We start from the raw sequence: 19,144 nt of genomic DNA on the forward strand, positions 1-19,144 counted from the left end.
AGATAGAGAGAGAGGCAGAGACACAGGCAGAGGGAGAAGCAGGCTCCATGCACCGGGAGCCCGACATGGGATTCGATCCCGGGTCTCCAGGATCGCGCCCTGGGCCAAAGGCAGGCGCAAACTGCTGCGCCACCCAGGGATCCCGCCAGTAAAGTTTTTCTTATGTGGAAAACTGAACAAAGAGTGTATATTTTTCAAGATATAGTTCAGAATTATATTAAAGTTACTTGATGCCCATGATGTCAGACTTTGAGAAAACTCTAATACATCATCCATTGTGATGCTCTGATTTTTCTTCATGTCTTGCTGTGAAGTTTTGAGGGTAAGGGAAGTTGTGATGTTGAGTAACTGAAGATTATCCTGAGCACTCTCCAGGCATGTTGTCTCGTTTGGTAGATTTACTTATTTGTTTTATTACGAAACTCTATTTAGCTTTAACAAAAGTACTTCTGAATGTGTATATTCTGGGGATGCTCATTTTTCTTACGAGATCATGGGGCAATAAACATGCCGACAGTGGTTTCTAGGCTTGCTCTTAAGAGATGTGATTCAGGGAAACAATCAGCATTTAATTTCAGAGGAAATTAGAAAATAAAATAACTTACTGCTTATAAAAAAATTTTAGGATATACTACTGAATATTATGCATGGACATGTTCTCACTTAAAGCTGGTGATGAGAATATTGTTTATGGCTTGAAAATATGCATGGAATTTTTTGCTATAAATTCCTAAATGCTATTTGAATATTCTATAAGTACTTCCTATAGAGCTTTTAGTAATCAAGTACTGATTTAAAGGTTAAAATAGTGACTATAAATCTGTTGTTATGCCCCATTCTGAGCTTCTCTAAAACCATGCCTTCTAGGCACTTAATTTCTCAGTGCAAATCATGCTAGTGATGAATGGCTCTCTATGCCTCAGTCTCCTTAATTTGAAACAAGCCTGTAATACATATGCTTTCTGTTGCTACTGTGAATAGAGACATGGCTCACGCTTGGTCAAAATTACATTCCTCGTTACTAATTGTTTTCTTTTTCATGTGGTTCTCTGGCATCTCTTCTGTGGAACACAACTTATGAGAATATCCAAGAAGTGGTAAGTTCTAATTGCTATGTCAGGGGAATCATTTCTTTTCTCTAAATGTGCAACTACTGCACTGAAGTCATGATATTAATAAACCTGGTGCTGCTTTTGAAACCAAATGACAAGAGGAATTTCAACTACAGGACTTTTCCTGTGGAAAAGTGGCTCCCTTGCCAAGAGGATACGGTGTACAGTGTGTGCATTTAAATTCACATTTAATAATTTACAGAATGCCACCTCATTAGGCGTCACCTAACAATATGATAGGTCACTGGTAGAGAGTTTATCTAAAATTACCAAATTTTTTAGGGCAATTACAGCAGAAATGCCTTATAAAAGCAGTTACTAAATTCTCCAAAGGCTGTTTTGTTTTTTTTTTTAAATAAATTTATTTTTTATTGGTGTTCAATTTACCAACATACAGAATAACACCCAGTGCTCATCCCATCAAGTGCCCCCCTCAGTGCCCATCACCCATTCACCCCCACCCCCCGCCCTCCTCCCCTTCTACCACCCCTAGTTCATTTCCCAGAGTTAGGAGTCTTTATGTTCTGTCTCCCTTCCTGATATTCCCCACACATTTCTTCTCCCTTCCTTTCGATTCCCTTTCACTATTATTTATATTCCCCAAATGAATGAGAACATACACTGTTTGTCCTTCTCTGATTGACTTACTGCACTCAGCATAATACCCTCCCGTTCCATCCACGTTGAAGCAAATGGTGGGTATTTGTCGTTTCTAATGGCTGAGGAATATTCCATTGAATACATAGACCACATCTTCTTCATCCCTTCATCTTTCGATGGACACCAAGGCTGCTTCCACAGTTTGGCTATTGTGGACATTGCTGCTAGAAACATTGGGGTGCAGGTGTCCCGGCGTTTCATTGCATCTGTATCTTTGGGGTAAATCCCCAACAGTGCAATTGCTGGGTCGTAGGGCAGGTCTATTTTTAACTCTTTGAGGAACCTCCACACAGTTTTCCAGAGTGGCTGCACCAGTTCACATTCCCACCAACAGTGCAAGAGGGTTCCCCTTTCTCCGCATCCTCTCCAACATTTGTGGTTTCCTGCCTTGTTAATTTTCCCCATTCTCACTGGTGTGAGGTGGTATCTCATTATGGTTTTGATTAGTATTTCCCTGATGGCAAGTGATGCAGAGCATTTTCTCATGTGCATGTTGGCCACGTCTATGTCTTCCTCTGTGAGATTTCTCTTCATGTCTTTTGCCCATTTCATGATTGGATTGTTTGTTTCTTTGTTGTTGAGTTTAAGAAGTTCTTTATGGATCTTGGAAACTAGCCCTTTATCTGATACGTCATTTGCAAATATCTTCTCCCATTCTGTAGGTTGTCTTTTAGTTTTGTTGACTGTATCCTTTGCTGTGCAAAAGCTTCTTATCTTGATGAAGTCCCAACAGTTCATTTTTGCTTTTGTTTCTTTTGCCTTTGTGGATGTATCTTGCAAGAAGTTACTGTGGCCGAGTTCAAAAAGGGTGTTGCCTGTGTTCTCCTCTAGGATTTCGATGGAATCTTGTCTCACATTTAGATCTTTCATCCATTTTGAGTTTATCTTTGTGTATGGTGAAAGAGAGTGGTCTAGTTTCATTCTTCTGCATGTGGATGTCCAATTTTCCCAGCACCATTTATTGAAGAGACTGTCTTTCTTCCAATGGATAGTCTTTCCTCCTTTATCAAATATTAGTTGACCATAAAGTTCAGGGTCCACTTCTGGGTTCTCTATTCTGTTCCATTGATCTATGTGTCTGTTTTTGTGCCAGTACCACACTGTCTTGATGACCACAGCTTTGTAGTACAACCTAAAATCTGGCATTGTGATGCCCCCAGCTATGGTTTTCTTTTTTAAAATTCCCCTGGCTATTCGGGGTCTTTTCTGATCCACACAAATCTTAATATAATTTGTTCTAACTCTCTGAAGAAAGTCCATGGTATTTTGATAGGGATTGCATTAAACGTGCAAATTTCCCTGGGTAACATTGACATTTTCACAATATTAATTCTGCCAATCCATGAGCATGGAATATTTTTCCATCTCTTTGTGTCTTCCTCAATTTCTTTCAGAAGTGTTCTACAGTTTTTAGGGTATAGATCCTTTACCTCTTTGGTTAGGTTTATTCCTAGGTATCTTATGCTTTTGGGTGCAATTGTAAATGGGATTGACTCCTTAATTTCTCTTTCTTCAGTCTCATTGTTAGTGTATAGAAATGCCACTGTTTTCTGGGCATTGATTTTGTATCCTGCCACGCTACCAAATTGCTGTATGAGTTCTAGCAATCTTGGGGTGGAGGCTTTTGGGTTTTCTATGTAGAGTATCATGTCATCGGCGAAGAGGGAGAGTTTGACTTCTTCTTTGCCAATTTGAATGCCTTTAATGTCTTTTTGTTGTCTGATTGCTGAGGCGAGGACTTCCAGTACCATGTTGAATAGCAGTGGTGAGAGTGGACATCCCTGTCTTGTTCCTGATCTTAGGGGAAAGGCTCCCAGTGCTTCCCCATTGAGAATGATATTTGCTGTGAGCTTTTCATAGATGTCTTTTAAGATGTTGAGGAAAGTTCCCTCTATCCCGACACTCTGAAGGGTTGATCAGGAATGGATGCTGTATTTTGTCAAGTGCTTTCTCTGCATCTAATGAGAGGATCATATGGTTCTTGGTTTTTCTCTTGCTGATATGATGAATCACATTGATTGTTTTACAAGTGTTGAACCAGCCTTGTGTCCCGGGGATAAATCCTACTTGGTCATGGTGAATAATTTTCTTAGTACTGTTGGATCCTATTGGCTAGTATCTTGTTGAGAATTTTTGCATCCATGTTCATCAGGGATATTGGTCTGTAATTCTCCTTTTTGGTGGGATCTTTGTCTGGTTTCGGAATTAAGAGATGCTGGCCTCATAGAACGAATTTGGAAGTACTCCATCTCTTTCTATCTTTCCAAACAGCTTTAGTAGAATAGGTATGGTTTCTTCTTTAAACGTTTGATAGAATTCCCCTGGGAAGCCATCTGGCCCTGGACTCTTGTGTCTTAGGAGGTTTTTGATGACTGCTTCAATTTCCTCCCTGGTTATTGGCCTATTCAGGTTTTCTATTTCTTCCTGTTCCAGTTTTGGTAGTTTGTGGCTTTCCAGGAATGTGTCCATTTCTTCTAGATTGCCTAGTTTGTTGGCGTATAGCTGTTCATAATATGTTTTTAAAATCGTTTGTATTTCCTTGGTGTTGGTAGTGATCTCTCCTTTCTCATTCATGATTTTATTAATTTGAGTCTTCTCTCTCTTCTTTTTAATAAGGCTGGCTAATGGTTTATCTATCTTATTAATTCTTTCAAAGAACCAACTCCTGGTTCTGTTGGTCTGTTCCACAGATCTTCTGGTCTTGATTTCGTTGAGTTCTGCTTGAATCTTTATTAACTCTCTTCTTCTGCTGGGTGTAGGATGTATTTGCTGTTTTTTCTCTAGCTTCTTTATGTGTAAGGTGAGCTTCTGTATTTGAGTTCTTTCCAGTTTTTGAATGGATGCTTGTATTGCGATGTATTTCCCCTTTAGGACTGCTTTTGCTGCATCCCAAAGATTTTGAACAGTTGTATCTTCATTCTCATTAGTTTCCATGAATCTTTTTAATTCTTCCTTAATTTCCTGGTTGACTCTTTCATCTTTTAGCAGGATGGTCCTTAACCTCCACGTGTTTGAAGTCCTTCCAAACTTCTTGTTGTGATTTAGTTCTAATTTCAAGACATTATGGTCTGAAAGAATATGCAGGGGACGATCCCAATCTTTTGGTATCAGTTCCGACCTGATTTGTGACCCAGTATGTGGTCTATTCTGGAGAAAGTTCCATGTGCTTGGATGTAAAGTTCTGTAGATATCTGTGAAATCCATCTGGTCCAGTGTATCATTTAAAGCTCTTGTTTCTTTAGAGATGTTGTGCTTAGAGGACCTATTGAGGGTAGAAAGAGCTAGATTGAAGTCACCAAGTATAAGTGTATTATTCTCTAAGTATTTCTTCACTTTGGTTATTAATTGATATATATGCCCCGAATGTGGGAGCTGCCAAATATATTGAGGATTGTTAAGTCCACTTTTTGGATAGATCCTTTAAGTATGATATAGTGTCCCTCTTCATCTCTTACTACAGTGTTTGGGGTAAATTTTAGTTTATCTGATCTAAGGATGGCTTCCCCTGCTTTCGTTTGAGGACCATTTGAATGGTAAATGGTTCTCCAACCTTTTACTTTCAGGTTGTAGGTGTCCTTCTGTCTAAAATGAGTCTCTTGTAGACAGCAAATAGATGGGTCCTGCTTTTTTATCCAGTCTGAAATCCTGCGCCTTTTGATGGGGTCATTAAGCCCGTTCACATTCAGAGTTACTATTGACAGATAGGAGTGTAATGTCATCATGATATCTATTCAGTCCTTGTTTTTGTGGATTGTTCCACTGAACTTCTTTTTAAAGGGGAATTTTAAGAGTCCCCCTTAAAATTTCTTGCAGAGCCGGTTTGGAGGTCACCTATTCTTTCAGTTGCTGCCTGTCTTGGAAGCTCTTTATCTCTCCTTCCATTTTGAATGAGAGCCTTGCTGGATAAAGTATTCTTGGTTGCATGTTCTTCTCAATTAGGACCCTGAATATATCCTGCCAGCCCTTTCTGGCCTGCCAGGTCTCTGTGGAGAGGTCTTCTGTTACCCTCATATTCCTCCCCATAAAAGTCAGGGACTTTTTTTCTCTTGCTGCTTTAAGGATCTTCTCCTTATCTTTGGAATTTGCAAGCTTCACTATTAAATGTGGAGGTGTTGAACGGTTTTTATTGATTTTAGGGGGGGATCTCTCTATTTCCTGGATCTGAATGCCTGTTTCTCTTCCCAGATTAGGAAAGTTTTCAGCTAGGATTTGTTCAAATACAAATTCTGGCCCTCTGTCCCTTTCAGCACCCTCGGGAACCCCAATTAAACGGAGGTTTTTCTTCCTCAGGCTGTCGTTTATTTCCCTTAATCTGTCTTCATGGTCTTTTAATTGTCTGTCTCTTTTTTCCTCAGTTTCCCTCTTTGCCATCAACTTGTCTTCTATGTCACTCACTCGTTCTTCTACCTCGTTAACACTCATCGTTAGGATTTCTAGTTTGGATTGCATCTCATTCAATTGATTTTTAATTTCTGCCTGATTGGATCTAAATTCTGCAGTCATGAAGTCTCTTGAGCCCTTTATGCTTTTTTCTAGAGCCACCAGTAGCTGTATAATAGTGCTTCTGAATTGGCTTTCTGACATTGAATTGTAATCCAGATTTTGTAACTCTGTGGGAGAGAGGACTGTTTCTGATTCTTTCTTTTGAGGTGAGGTTTTCCTTCTAGTCATTTTGCTCAGTGCAGAGTGGCCAAAAACAAGTTGTATTGGGAAAAGGAGAAAGAGGAAAAAAAGGAAAGAAAAGAGAAAAAATAAAAAGAAAAAAGGAAGAAAAAAGGAAAAAAGAGAAGAAAAAAAAAAGAAAGGAAAAAACGGGGTGGGGGAAGCAAACAAAAAAGCAAAAAAAAAAAAAAAAAAAACAACCAAAAACAAAAACAAAAAACAACAACAACAAAACCAAACAAACATAAAAACCACGGGGGAGTATCTTCTGATTCTCTATACTCTAGTCCCTTGACTTCCCCTGGAACTGGTCCGTCTCGCTGGTCTTCTGGGGGAGGGGCCTGCTGTGCTGATTCTCAGGTGTTAGCACTTGGGGGAGCTGCTCTGCCCCTGCCTGGTGCAGGGCTCAGTGGGGGCTGTTCACCCCGTGAGGCCCCAGGAGGAACAGCCCCAGTGGCGGGGGCAGCTCTGCAGCCCTAGAGTCAGCTCCCGCAGTAGCTCCGGGGCTCTCCGTCTGCAAGGCCTGGAGGCTCCTGGCGGGGCCGCTGATCTGCTCAGCTCAGGGCAGGAGCGTCCTCGCTGTCCTGGGCCCTCCCGGCCTCTGCCTGCCCCGGGGAGGCCGGGTCCTGGGCTGTGTCCCGGCGCCCTGTGCTCCGGGGCCTGCGCTGTTGGATTCGCGCTCCCGCCCTGCAGCCCCCTCCGCGGAGCCGCCCCCGAGCCCCTCCGAGCTGCTCCGGGTCCCGCCGAGCGCTGCAGCCCTTAGGGAGCTCAGCGCACTCTCCCAGGGCGCAGGTGCCTGTTAGTGTCCCCGGGAGCCCGAGGGCATCCCCGCCCTCCTGGGTCCTGCTCTAACTCCCTGCGAGCCCCTTTCCCCCGGGAAGGTTGGTGCAGCTCCTGCTCCTCCGGGACGGGGCTCTCCTGTCCTGGGGACACTCGCCCCGGCCTCAGCCCGGCTCCTCGCGGGGCCTCTCCCCCTTGGAGGCCTTTTGTGTCTTTATTTCTTTTTCCCCATCTTCCTACCTTGATAGAAGCGTGAACTCTTCTCACTGTAGCATTCCAGCTGGTCTCTCTTTAAATCTCAGGCCGAATTCGTAGGTTTTCAGGATGATTTGAAGGTTATCTAGGTAATTTGTTGGGGACAGGTGACTTGGGGACCCTACTCCAGCCATCTTGCCCCTCCTCCCTCCAAAGGCTGTTTTAAAGAAGGTCCAGTTTTTGAAGTTGATGATTTCCTAGCTTGTAAATAAGTCAAAATAACCTCCCCCCCCTTAATGTGGAAAAAAAAAAGTACTGAGATAGGACAGATCATTTTTATGGAGTACATGGTTTAAGGAAGTCAACAGTCACCTCTTTTTCCTCCTTTGTGGGAAAGGGGAGAAGATCTGCTATGCTATTGGTTCTCATCTCCAAAATTAAGGGAATGGGGTAGGTAAAGAATTGTTCAGAAAGTTTGTGGTTATATTCAAGATGAGGAGACAGAGCTCTTTTCTTTGCTGAATCAATGCTTGGATGATAAACATGTCTATATGACTTATACCCAGAACTGGAGAAAAAATACTGGGAAAAGATACCAGGGTAATACGTGTGGCAATGGGCCTGGTGGTGAGAGTACAGAGACTCCCCTTGAATTCCTGGCCCTACAGACTATGAAGGATGACTTTCACTATGTTGGGGTCACAGATGTTAAATAAGAGAGTAGCAGTCAGATTGCTGGGACTCACAACAGCAGAGCAAGGAAGTACACGTGCCAGAGGAATGCTTTGTGAGTTTGAGATGTGTCTCTGTGTGGGTGGGAGGGGTGGGTTGGGGGCATTATGGTTTATCTTGAAGACATGAAGTGTCTTCAAGGTAGTTTCTTGTGATTAGGGTAGTTTCTTGTGATTGCCACTGGATCTAGCTTAGTGATGATGTCAACATAAAAAAGAAAGCAAACTTTTCTTGGGCATTTACATAAATGAATTTCATTTCCCCTTTGCCTCTTCCCCACTTCACCTAATATTAGACCCTAAGGCCAGTTAAGATGGATGGAAGGATGAAGGAGTGAAGACAACACACCTTTACACCAAGCCAGTAGGGTAATAAGTCTAGGCCATATCAGAGTATATACATATTTAATCAGATGTGTTATAAATTCTAAGAATATATATGAATACATTCTGTTTTCTTAACTGAAAGGGCCTGAATCTTAATAGAACTGATCTTGAAATATCATCAAGGGAGCCATTTATCTAGTAGCAGAGGAGGATTTTCCAACTTAGTTAGCTTATGTTATACAGGAAAGAAAAATTTCAGACTTTTATGCCAACCAGTTGACATATCTAATAAAAATCACACATTGTATCCCCTCTAAATACTCACCATTCGATGTGATGACTCTTGCCATTGAGGCGTAGGTGGTCCATCTCTTTCCCATTTGTTAGTTCATCATGGACAAGTGCTTTAAATTCTATTTAGTGAGTGGAAGGAGTTCTCTGTTCTAACAAGTTTGATTCATAGTCATTTTTAATTAGCTTTTGTTGATATGGATACAATTTAGATAGGGATAAAAGATTTTACTGCTAAATAAAAAGAGGCTGCAATTGTAGTAAAGCTCTCCTGCATGAGGAAAGCAAGCTTTAGAAATAGGTATCTTGCTGGTGCCCCTCTTCCTTTTGCAAGGACAAGGAAACAGCACTGTGTACTCTCAGTGCAGGACAAATGTAGTTGAGACCATTTTACTTGTTCTAGTTATATAAAGACATGATTAAAAAAAAATTAGAGCTCTTCTCAGGATATACTTTCAAAAAGGAACCATTTGACAGTGATTATTCTCTTTCTTGACCATTCCTGAGGTCAAATATTTGAAAAGAAGATATTAAAGAGGTCTCCTTGCTGGGAATTTATAAACTTGATTTTTTAGGTGCTTTCTTTTCCTTTAGCCTTTTTGCCCAAATTCAACAGAAGGAGGTTCCTTATGCTTTGTATGCACTGTTACTGTCCATATTCAATCCATATAAGTTAGAGTTTTGGGGGCCAAGAAGTGGGTTGAATTTAGTCTGATTGTCATTTGATAGTCCATGATCCGGTCAAATTTCATCAAAAGGGTATGACATGTTACAAAGATTCTGCAGAAAATTATTTTATTGTGACCAATTGTCTGTTCTCTTCCATGTAGAAGTTTTATTCATCTTTGCTTTTGCCATGCCTCCTTGTAGATAGAAAAGAGGATCTTTCCCTGCCCTGTTGTCCATCAGACTAGGATAGATGACTCATTTTTTGCAGTGGCCTGGGAGTGGATTTAAGCACAAACTTTGAATGTGTTTTTGCATTTCATATATTGTCTCTTTTTATTGTCTCTTCTACCTACCAGAGAACAGAATGTGCCAGATAGGGGCTGCCCCTTCTGCTTATATCCTGTAATTAGAAGATGGAGCAGGTCTCCTTCCTATCCACCTCTGTCCTATAGTCAACCTGCAGCATGAGAGGGGAATAACGGGTGTTGTCCTGAGCCACTTAGATTGTAAACTTTGTTACAAAGTTAACAAATACAGAACATCATGCAATAATAGAATCAGTTCTAGGGACTCAAGTAAATCAGTTTGACAGGGATTAGGTTTGGGGGAGAAATTATGGAGAATCTTGAATCAAGAGTGAGAACAAGCAAAGGTATTCTGACCGTAGAGGAGAAAAAAAATGGTAAAGGAATTTAGTTGGCACTGGGATTCAGACTGAGATGCTAATGTAGTAGCACTTTATTGATTCACTTATACACGATTTATGGAGTACCTTCTGTGAATCAAGTTTTGCAACAGGCCCTGGATAAGTAGAGATATAGCTCTCACTTTTGAGAAATTCTCAGTCTAGTAAATGCTATTAGTGTAGGACTAAAAAAATGCTACAAGTATGCAAAGGTATAATTGAAGCACAGATAAGAGAAAGTTTAAATTTTGCTGGGGGCCCCTGCAGGATTTCCTAAGCAAGGTGATATGGAGATGATTTTTGAAAGATGAAGAATAGTTTCGCAGATGAAAAAGAAGGTGTGGAAGTATTAGAGATGTTGAGAAAAGCTTGTGTATATAAATGTTGTCCAGAACAAACGATAAGCTGTTCAGTCTGGTTGGAGTATTCAGTGTTAGCTTGGGATGGTTGGTGCAATGAGCTGAAAATGAACAGTTAGGGGTCAAATCAAGGGGAACCTTTTATGCCAAACTAAATAACTTGGCATTTACTCTTGGTAATAAAACTTTATTGGGAAAGATTTTAATCAGGGGAGACAGATGATCTGATTTTCATTTTAGAAAGATCACTTTGGTAGCTCTTCAAGGGTTAGTTGAGAAGGGCCAAGGTTAGAAACAGGGGAGATTAATTAGGAACCCATTCCAATAGTGTTTAGAATTATTTAATGTAAGACTGAAATCAAACTTTCTGATTTAAATTCTAAAATGCAAAAAGTACAATTCAAATAATAAACATTGCTCTGGAATATTCTTCCTTTTGTTCACATTTGAGCACAGAATCCAGCAGATTTGTGTTTAACCCTAAATTTGAAGAACACTGGGTAGTTTTGTTTTTGTTTTTTTGAGCATCAACTAAGTAGCTGCCATACGCATCTCTAAAGCTTTACTCCTTCTGGTGAGGTGCTTATACTGAGAAGAACATTGGAACAAAAGCAATTTACATCTTACTGTTTAAGCTCACAATGAAGTTTGTGCTCATTGAGGGCATCAGAACATTTCCCATACCTTTTAAATTCTTCTCTCTTGTTCTTGTTCTTTTTCTTGAGGGATCATTAATTTCAGAATATATATGATGAGGCCCTAAACGTAAGAAGGAAATGCCTTCACTTGGCCTGACTCTTCAAGCCTCCATCCAAGACTGTTCACAAGTCAGTTTCTGGTTTTGAATCATCGCAGTTTGGGGAACCTAAAGGCTTTTTGCTTTGCTGTAGATTTTTCTTTTTACTGGGGAAACAAATCTTACTCTGCTGACTCCTAAATAGTATCTAGGCAGAGGTTGTCTTTACTTCTCCAGGTTTACTTCTCCCATTTCATCCATGTATTACATTTCTTTGTACTCTGTAGCTTGTGACGTGATTACTTTTTCTCGTTTGAGGCATACGTTTACCTGTTGTGGTAGGTAAAAAGGCAGCTTCATTATGTTGCTGATGAGAGGACTGAGCGTTGGAGTGATTTGTGGTGATGGGATCCATATCTAGTAACTGATTTCAGTGCTTTACAAATTATTGCTACAGACCCAGTTGGACCTATACCAAGCTTATGTTAAAATTCTAGAATTTTAACATTTAGAAGGAACTCAGGGCCACCCAAATAGTTTCAAGGCCTTTGTTGGCCTTGATGAGCCTTTGTGTAAGCTATAATATGGTTCTCCTTGGAGGACAGATGGATCCCTACACAAGTATGTCTTGTCGATAGCAGAACTCGTGTGTATATGTGTGTGTGTGTGTGTGTAAGACAAAACTTCCAATATCCCCCCTGGTTATGTAACTTAAGCCAGAGTGCTCTGCCTGGTAAGTAGACTGTAGGTGAAATCGCATTCATCATACGTCATGGGTGCTTTAGTGCAGCCCATAGCCTGCGTGACCCAGTGACCTAACCTGTCAGTGGTGGAAACAGCCCTAAATACTGAGCCCAGATTCTAGACCAGGAATTTCCATTGCTAATAATCCTGCTTATACAAACGTCTATTTTACCTAGCACTGCCCCACCCCCTACATTGCTTCCACGTTATTCCCTTGCTTTCTCAACACACCCCAGAAATAACCATAGTGTTGGGCTTAATTTCTGTGATCTGTCCCCCTCTTGCTGTATCTAGCAAGCTTTGTGGGTTTTTTTTCCACATCAGTTTGTTTGTTTGTTTATTTATTTATTTATTTATTTATTTATTTATTTATTTTTATGGAGCACTTGCCAGTTTTGAGAATATAAATGGCAATATACTTAAATGAGATCTAAGTTTCCAAACCTGGAAAAATGTGATTCTTGTCATACTGGAATAAAATAGAAGGCCTGGCAATTAGGTACAAAAATGTTTTGAATACTTTCTGTGATTTAGTCACTTTTCTTTAGCAAATTATGCCCCTCTCATGCTCCAGGTCTGTTTCCATGAGAGCGGTATCTCTGCTGTGTTCATCGTTTCCGTGTAATTCTGTGGGTGTAGAAAGCAGTGTGCTGGAAGGGCATCCACATTAAAGCAGAGTTAGAAATGTGTCACAACTGAATTCATTTCTCAAATTTGCTTTCTCATAGGAGGCTGATAATGGTTCCTAAGCAACAGGTTTCTGTTCCCACTCTTAGGAGTCTCAGGACCACCATGTGGCAGTTAGGATTGGAAAGATCCAGGTATGGCCAACAGTTTTACACACCCCAACACTAAATAATTACAGCCTTTATTTTTATCTGTAGCAATGCTTTGGAATGAATCCTTCTTTGCTCTATTATAGCTCATGCTAAGGTATGGATCCTATAAAGACAACATCACAACTCAGGTTTGCCAAATTGGATTTTGACCTTAATGATTTTAAACCAAAGCAGCACTGCCTCAGTTATAAAATCAACAGTAAAGCCAAAAGAAAAATGTTCAGCAAGAGCCCAAAAACTAGGACTGTAAATCCCATAGCAAAAACTAGGCCAATCCTTTGCAAAGTGGGAATGTAATTGAATCCCATTATGTTGGGAGATGATTTAACTTTTCATTTGTTTTTTTCTTGTAATGAGAACTTGTAAGACAGTCTCAGCGACTTTAAAATAGACAATATAGCATTATTAACTATTGTCACCGTACTATACAGTATATCTCTTTGGTGTTTATTTTGTAACTGGAAGCTCATACCTTTTGACCACCTTCATTCATTTTGCCTACCTCTCACCCCTTGCCTCTGGCAACCACCAGCCTGTTCTCTATATCTGTGATTTAGGGGTTTTGTCTATTTGTTTTAAGATCCCACATATAAGTGAGATGATTAGAAAGTCTTTCTCTGTCAGATTTGTTTCACTTAGCATAATGTCCTCAAGGTCCATCATTGTTTTTGCAAATGGCAATATTTCCTTTTTATGGCTAAATAGTATTCCATTGTGAATATATACATTTTCTTTCTATTCTTAATGCATTCTTCAATCTGTGGACACTTAGGTTGATTCCACATCTTGGCTATAATAAATAATCCTGTAGTGAACATAGAGGCATATGCATGTTTTCCAGTCAGTGTTTTCATTTCCTTTGGGTAAATACCAGGAATTGCTAGATCATATGGTAATTCCATTTTTTATTTTCTGAGAATCCTCCTTTTTTTTTTTCTTTGTGGCCATACCAATTTATATTGCCATCAACTGTGCACAAAGCATCCCTTTTTTCCACATTGTTTCCAATATTTGATATTTCTTGCCTTTGAGAATAGCCATTCTAATGGGTGTGAGTTTACCTCACTGGGTTGGTTTTTATTTCATTTATGGACTCTTTCCAGCATTGGAGCCTGGATATCTTTCCTAGAATAGACATCCACATCTTTTGATCCCTCTCCCAGGATTATTTTACCCAAGCTATATTTCCTCAAATATTACTCTTTTCTACATCTGTTAAAAAAAGGTAAACACTCCTTCATCACCTGATCCAAAACAAGTTTCTGGGGCCATGTGCATTTGGGGAATATGGCATACCATTTGTCTTTCTTGCAGCATCACACTATACATTAGCATGCAAAGGAATACAAGAAATCATCCACTAAAGTACTTTTATCTTTGATACATATTTTTATACCTAGCTAAATATAGAGCACTTTTAAAATAGAACCCTTACGAATAACGCTGCCTGGAATTCTTAGCTTTGTGTATCTAGAGGGAGGATGTTCCTATTGTCCATTGTGCTGCCATTGGATGTTGGAAATGTTCAAGTATATGATCTAGAGTCACCAATGTAATGGCTGAAGGAGGCATCATCTCAGGACAAATTTTACAAAAGGAAATAATCCTCATGGAAATTTTCTAAGGAACACTATCCTTTCCTTTCTTGGGTAGATATGGCATTCATGAAAATACCCCCCTCCCACTAAGACATATGTTTTTAATAATGAAAACACATGTACTGAAGAGAAAAGCATGGCCTCAGGAAAATATTTTAGTAGAGTTTAGAAAAAATCAAGGTGACCTTTTTCTCACCCAGTTTTCCTTAAACATTCACCCCTCACAGAGATAAAGAAGGATGTGAAGGGTAAAATTAGTGTTTGTATTTTCCAGGGAAGACATCAAGGAACTACCTCTATCCTTTCTGACCCAGGGCCAGTGGTAGGATGAATAGGTTGTTCCATGACACAGGATAGGTCATTGGGAAAGATGAGGAGGATTGGTCCTGTGACCTCTCATGCTCAGGGACTTGCCTACTGGTCTGCAGTGACCTTGGCATAGTGCTCCTTGTAAGCCCCACTTGCACTCTACCAAATCAATAAGTAATGGGTTCTGTCATTGAAATGGCATTGCACTGTGTCTTCCCTAGTCTGACATCATTGGGGGGAGCCTTGGCGGGTGTTGGGTGTTCCCTTTACTTGACAGGGGAGCAACTTAAAGGCATTATAGGATAGGACTGACACTAACTGGTAAGTATGCTTCCTTATAAGAAGGAGTTAAGGGATGGACAGCCTTAGAATTTGCACTGTAACTTAATTTTAATGGCTTTCTCCATTACCTTAATTCAATTCATTCTTCTCCCTCAGCGTCCTATGTCACCTCTCACTTAGGAAACTACTTCTCACACAAGAAAGATATTTCAGACTTGGGTCTCTTCTCGAAAATCCCAGTGCATTAGGCTTTAGGCCAATATGAGTTTAGGCTTTTCCTGACTGAGAGTTCATTGGAGGATGCATCTGATTACAAATAGGTAGAACAATGGAGATTGTTCCAAGACTTTAGCTGGTTTTCAACTTTCCTAAGAGCAAAGAAGTCCTACACACGAACATTTTTATTTTTTCCATAGTAAAAGTAGGGTTGTACTGAAGAAAATGATATTCTCTATGCTCTATACCTTGTTAAAAAATAACTTTAGAGTCATTGTACTGAGAACTTTTTGTTATCTTCCTGAGTAGATGCTCATTAAATGGGCCTCTACATTACTTGACAGTGTTTTTCTCAGTAAATTTTAAATGGACAACCCAAGTACCACTCACAAATGTTATCCTCTGATTTCTTAATTTCTTCCTTCATAGAAAGTGGAAAAGTTATTTTGACTAATTTTTGCTCCACGGAAAGAACTAAAACATTCTGTATTTTGTAAACATATAGGAGGTCTGGTAGTCTGCTGTTAGTTCTTAGATTCTTATGTTTGTCATTTTTTAATAGAATTGTATCTGAGCAAACACATTTTTATGATTGTGGGAAAATAGTGTATTTTATATATGTTATACAAGTAAGAGACACTATGCTAGACTCTTGAATTTTTCATTTTATGCTGGTTTTCTTTGGAGAGCTCTTACTGTGAACTTACAGGGATACACATACAAAGGACTTAAGTATAGCCCTGCCCCAGCCTCAATACATTTTATCAAACTCAGGTACTTGCTTTAAAATACAAAACAATGACAGAAGAAAATCAGAAAATTTGTTGGTGGTGATGGGTGTGGTACTCGTAGAAAAGTCCTTTGATCATTTGAATATTAAAAACCCATTTAGAAATGTAAAACAGAATGGACCCATAAATACGGAGAACTGGTGGTTGCTGAAAGGGAGGAGAGCTTGGAGGATGGGTAAAATGGGTGAAGGGTGGTGGAAAATACAGGCTTTCTGCTATAGAATGAATAAGTCACATGGATAAAAGATATGCGATAGGGAGTATAGTCAGTGGTATTAGTGGCACCTGGTGGCCACAGCATAATGTACAAACTATGTTGTACACTTGAAACTAATGTAACCTGTCAACTACACTTCAGTTAAAAAAATAAAAAATGCACTTATTTTAAAGAGAAAATGTTTAAAATGTCATAAATATCAAAAGCTAGAACATGACAGGCAATTATCAAAAGATGAGCCCTGAAAAGTGACATCATTTTGAAAATAGGATAGTATTTACATTGGTATCCTATATGAATTCTCCATCTAAAACATAGGCTACTGTAGATGTCTATACTCTGTGTCAAAGTATTGACACAAGGACAGACTTTTTCAGTGATGCAGATTTATAATCATATTTAACTTTATTCACAAGACGCTCATTTTTTATTTCTCAGTAAATAGCCCTCGCACATTCCCAATTATAGTATAAGACAGTTTGAATCCCATTAAATGGGATATTGGGCTTTGGTTGGTAGATTTTAAATTTCTGTAACCAGGTGGTTAAATGGCTTTAATCCTGATTGGCAGTTCTCATTACAGATGTAGCTTATTAAATGATTTCTGTATGATGGAGGGAAAGATGGGAAAAAATAAAATGGTCTGCGGATTCAATAGCTCTTTATTTCTGAAAAGCAATCTTTCATTACTCATCCACAAATCAAGAGGAAAGCTGAATGTGACAAAAAGTGATGTAACTCAGTGGGAATATTTTAAATCTGTTATTAAAATTTAAACAATCTAACACACAATGTATCCTATATGTAGACAATTTTTTTGGGGGGGGGGTCTAATTTATTTATTTTATTTTATTTATTTTAATAATAAATTTATTTTTTATTGGTGTTCAATTTCCCAACATACAGAATAACACCCAGTGCTCATTCCGTCAAGTGCCCCCCTCAGTGCCTGTCACCCATTCACCCCTACTCCCCGCTCTCCCCTTCTACCACCCCTAGTTCGTTTCCCAGAGTTAGGATTCATTTGGGGAATATAAATAATAGTGAAAGGGAATAGAAGGGAAGGGAGAAGAAATGGGTAGGAAATATCAGAAAGGGAGACAGAACATAAAGACTCCTAACTCTGGGAGACAATTTTGTGTTAGAAATATGTGCTCTTCTTTTGAATAAACTGATGACTAATTAAGAACCAGAATTAGAGTACTTTAATTTTTTTTTTCTATTACATTGCTTTGTGAATTTCATCAAGATTTGGTTTTAATTGTGGGGAAAAATAATCTAGAGGGAGGTTACTGACCCTTTCAGAAAACTGGTGGGGTTAGAAGTAGCACACATGGATTCTTAGTTTGTATTAGGAATTTATACGAATGCCAAGTAGAAGTGAAACATATCATACATTCAGTATCGTCGTCATATTTTCTTTGAGTTTTCATGTCCTTTTTCTTTCCCATTTGTTTGTCTGAGTTCGTACATCTGTGACATTGGGATACTTAGTTCATTAAGAGAGTGGAAATTAATTTGGGTTGATGTCTCTTGTGTCACTGACTTTAATAATCAGCCACTGTGCCAATTTAAACTCTCAAAATTTTGCCCCAAGATTATAGGAGAGCTTCCAGACTGCCCTCCTTGACTTTCTTCATTCTGTAAACACTGTGAAGTCTGAATTAGCTCATTTTAACATGCTTATCCAATTGTCACTGACTGCCTGAGTGATCTGTTGGTGGCCCCTGCCAATAATGGTTAGCTTTTCCCTTTCAGGGCTTTTGTGATGTTATCCTTGCCTCTCCTCCCACCTCATGTCCTGTGTCTCATTACTTCGCTCCCTACACTCCTGTCCTAGCTACCTAACTTGTGGTAGTCACTTGAATTCTTGAACTTGTTTTAGGGCTTTTTATATTTGTTCCTTTTGGCCTGAACCCCCCCTTCCTTGCCAGGTTGGCTCCTACATATATGTGCATGCCCAACTCAGATGTCCTCTGCGTAGACAGGTTGCTACTTCCCATCCCACACCTCCTCTGGAACATACTATAACATGGCACTGTTACTGTTGTCTATTTACATGCCAGTCACTGTCACAAGTCGAATCTACTTGAGGACGTGGAAATTAAACACAAAACTGCATTGTTCATTTTTGTATCAATCTATAGCTTTACAACTTACTACAGGGTAGTAGGGGCTTATAAATAGCTGACCATCAGGGTAGCTCATACAAATTTCGGATTTTAGTATATTCCTAACAGATACCTGCCTTTATTCAAAGTTACTACATATTAGAACAAGCCCATGTTTGAATTTGAGTCTGACCAGTAAGGGGCCTGACTTGAACCCTCTGTTTTATTGTCAGGTACCTGAGTAGGCAAATACGATTCTGGAAATAATCCTGATGAATATTCATGAAATAATTCTGGCATTAAAATTCAGAGAAGCAGGAAAGTAACAACAGAAGCAGAAAAAAACCTAGCAAACAGATAATTGATAATGTATATTTTTGTAATTTCAAAGTGTTTTTTTTATTATTTTGGGTTTCTGTTCCAATTTAATTTCATGTAGTCTGGCAAAAATATTTAATCATAATAACAGCTGGCTCCATTAATTAAGTTCAAATACTATTTGTATATTAACTTGGCACTAGTATCTTCACCAGTTGGAGATATTTTAAGATATATTTGAATACATCCATTAAAATGAGTAACATACACTGTCCGTGGGTGTGGCTGTAGGGTGTAGGGACTCACTTGATCTGCAAAGTTAGGTTAAAATGCCATGAGCAGAAAAGTGTTAAGTTGTCTTGTGAATAGAATTATTCTCCTTGGGGTACTGTTTAAAGATAAAAGTTTGAGTTTCAAATCAACATTTTTTAAAGGACATTTTTAGTACTTATTGCTTAATTAATATTTTCAGCATTTCTACTAGAATCTTTAGTGCCTCTTTATGTTGGGGA

This window comes from Vulpes vulpes, chromosome 14 (genome assembly GCF_048418805.1).
Source record: "Vulpes vulpes isolate BD-2025 chromosome 14, VulVul3, whole genome shotgun sequence".
Lineage (NCBI taxonomy): Eukaryota > Metazoa > Chordata > Mammalia > Carnivora > Canidae > Vulpes > Vulpes vulpes.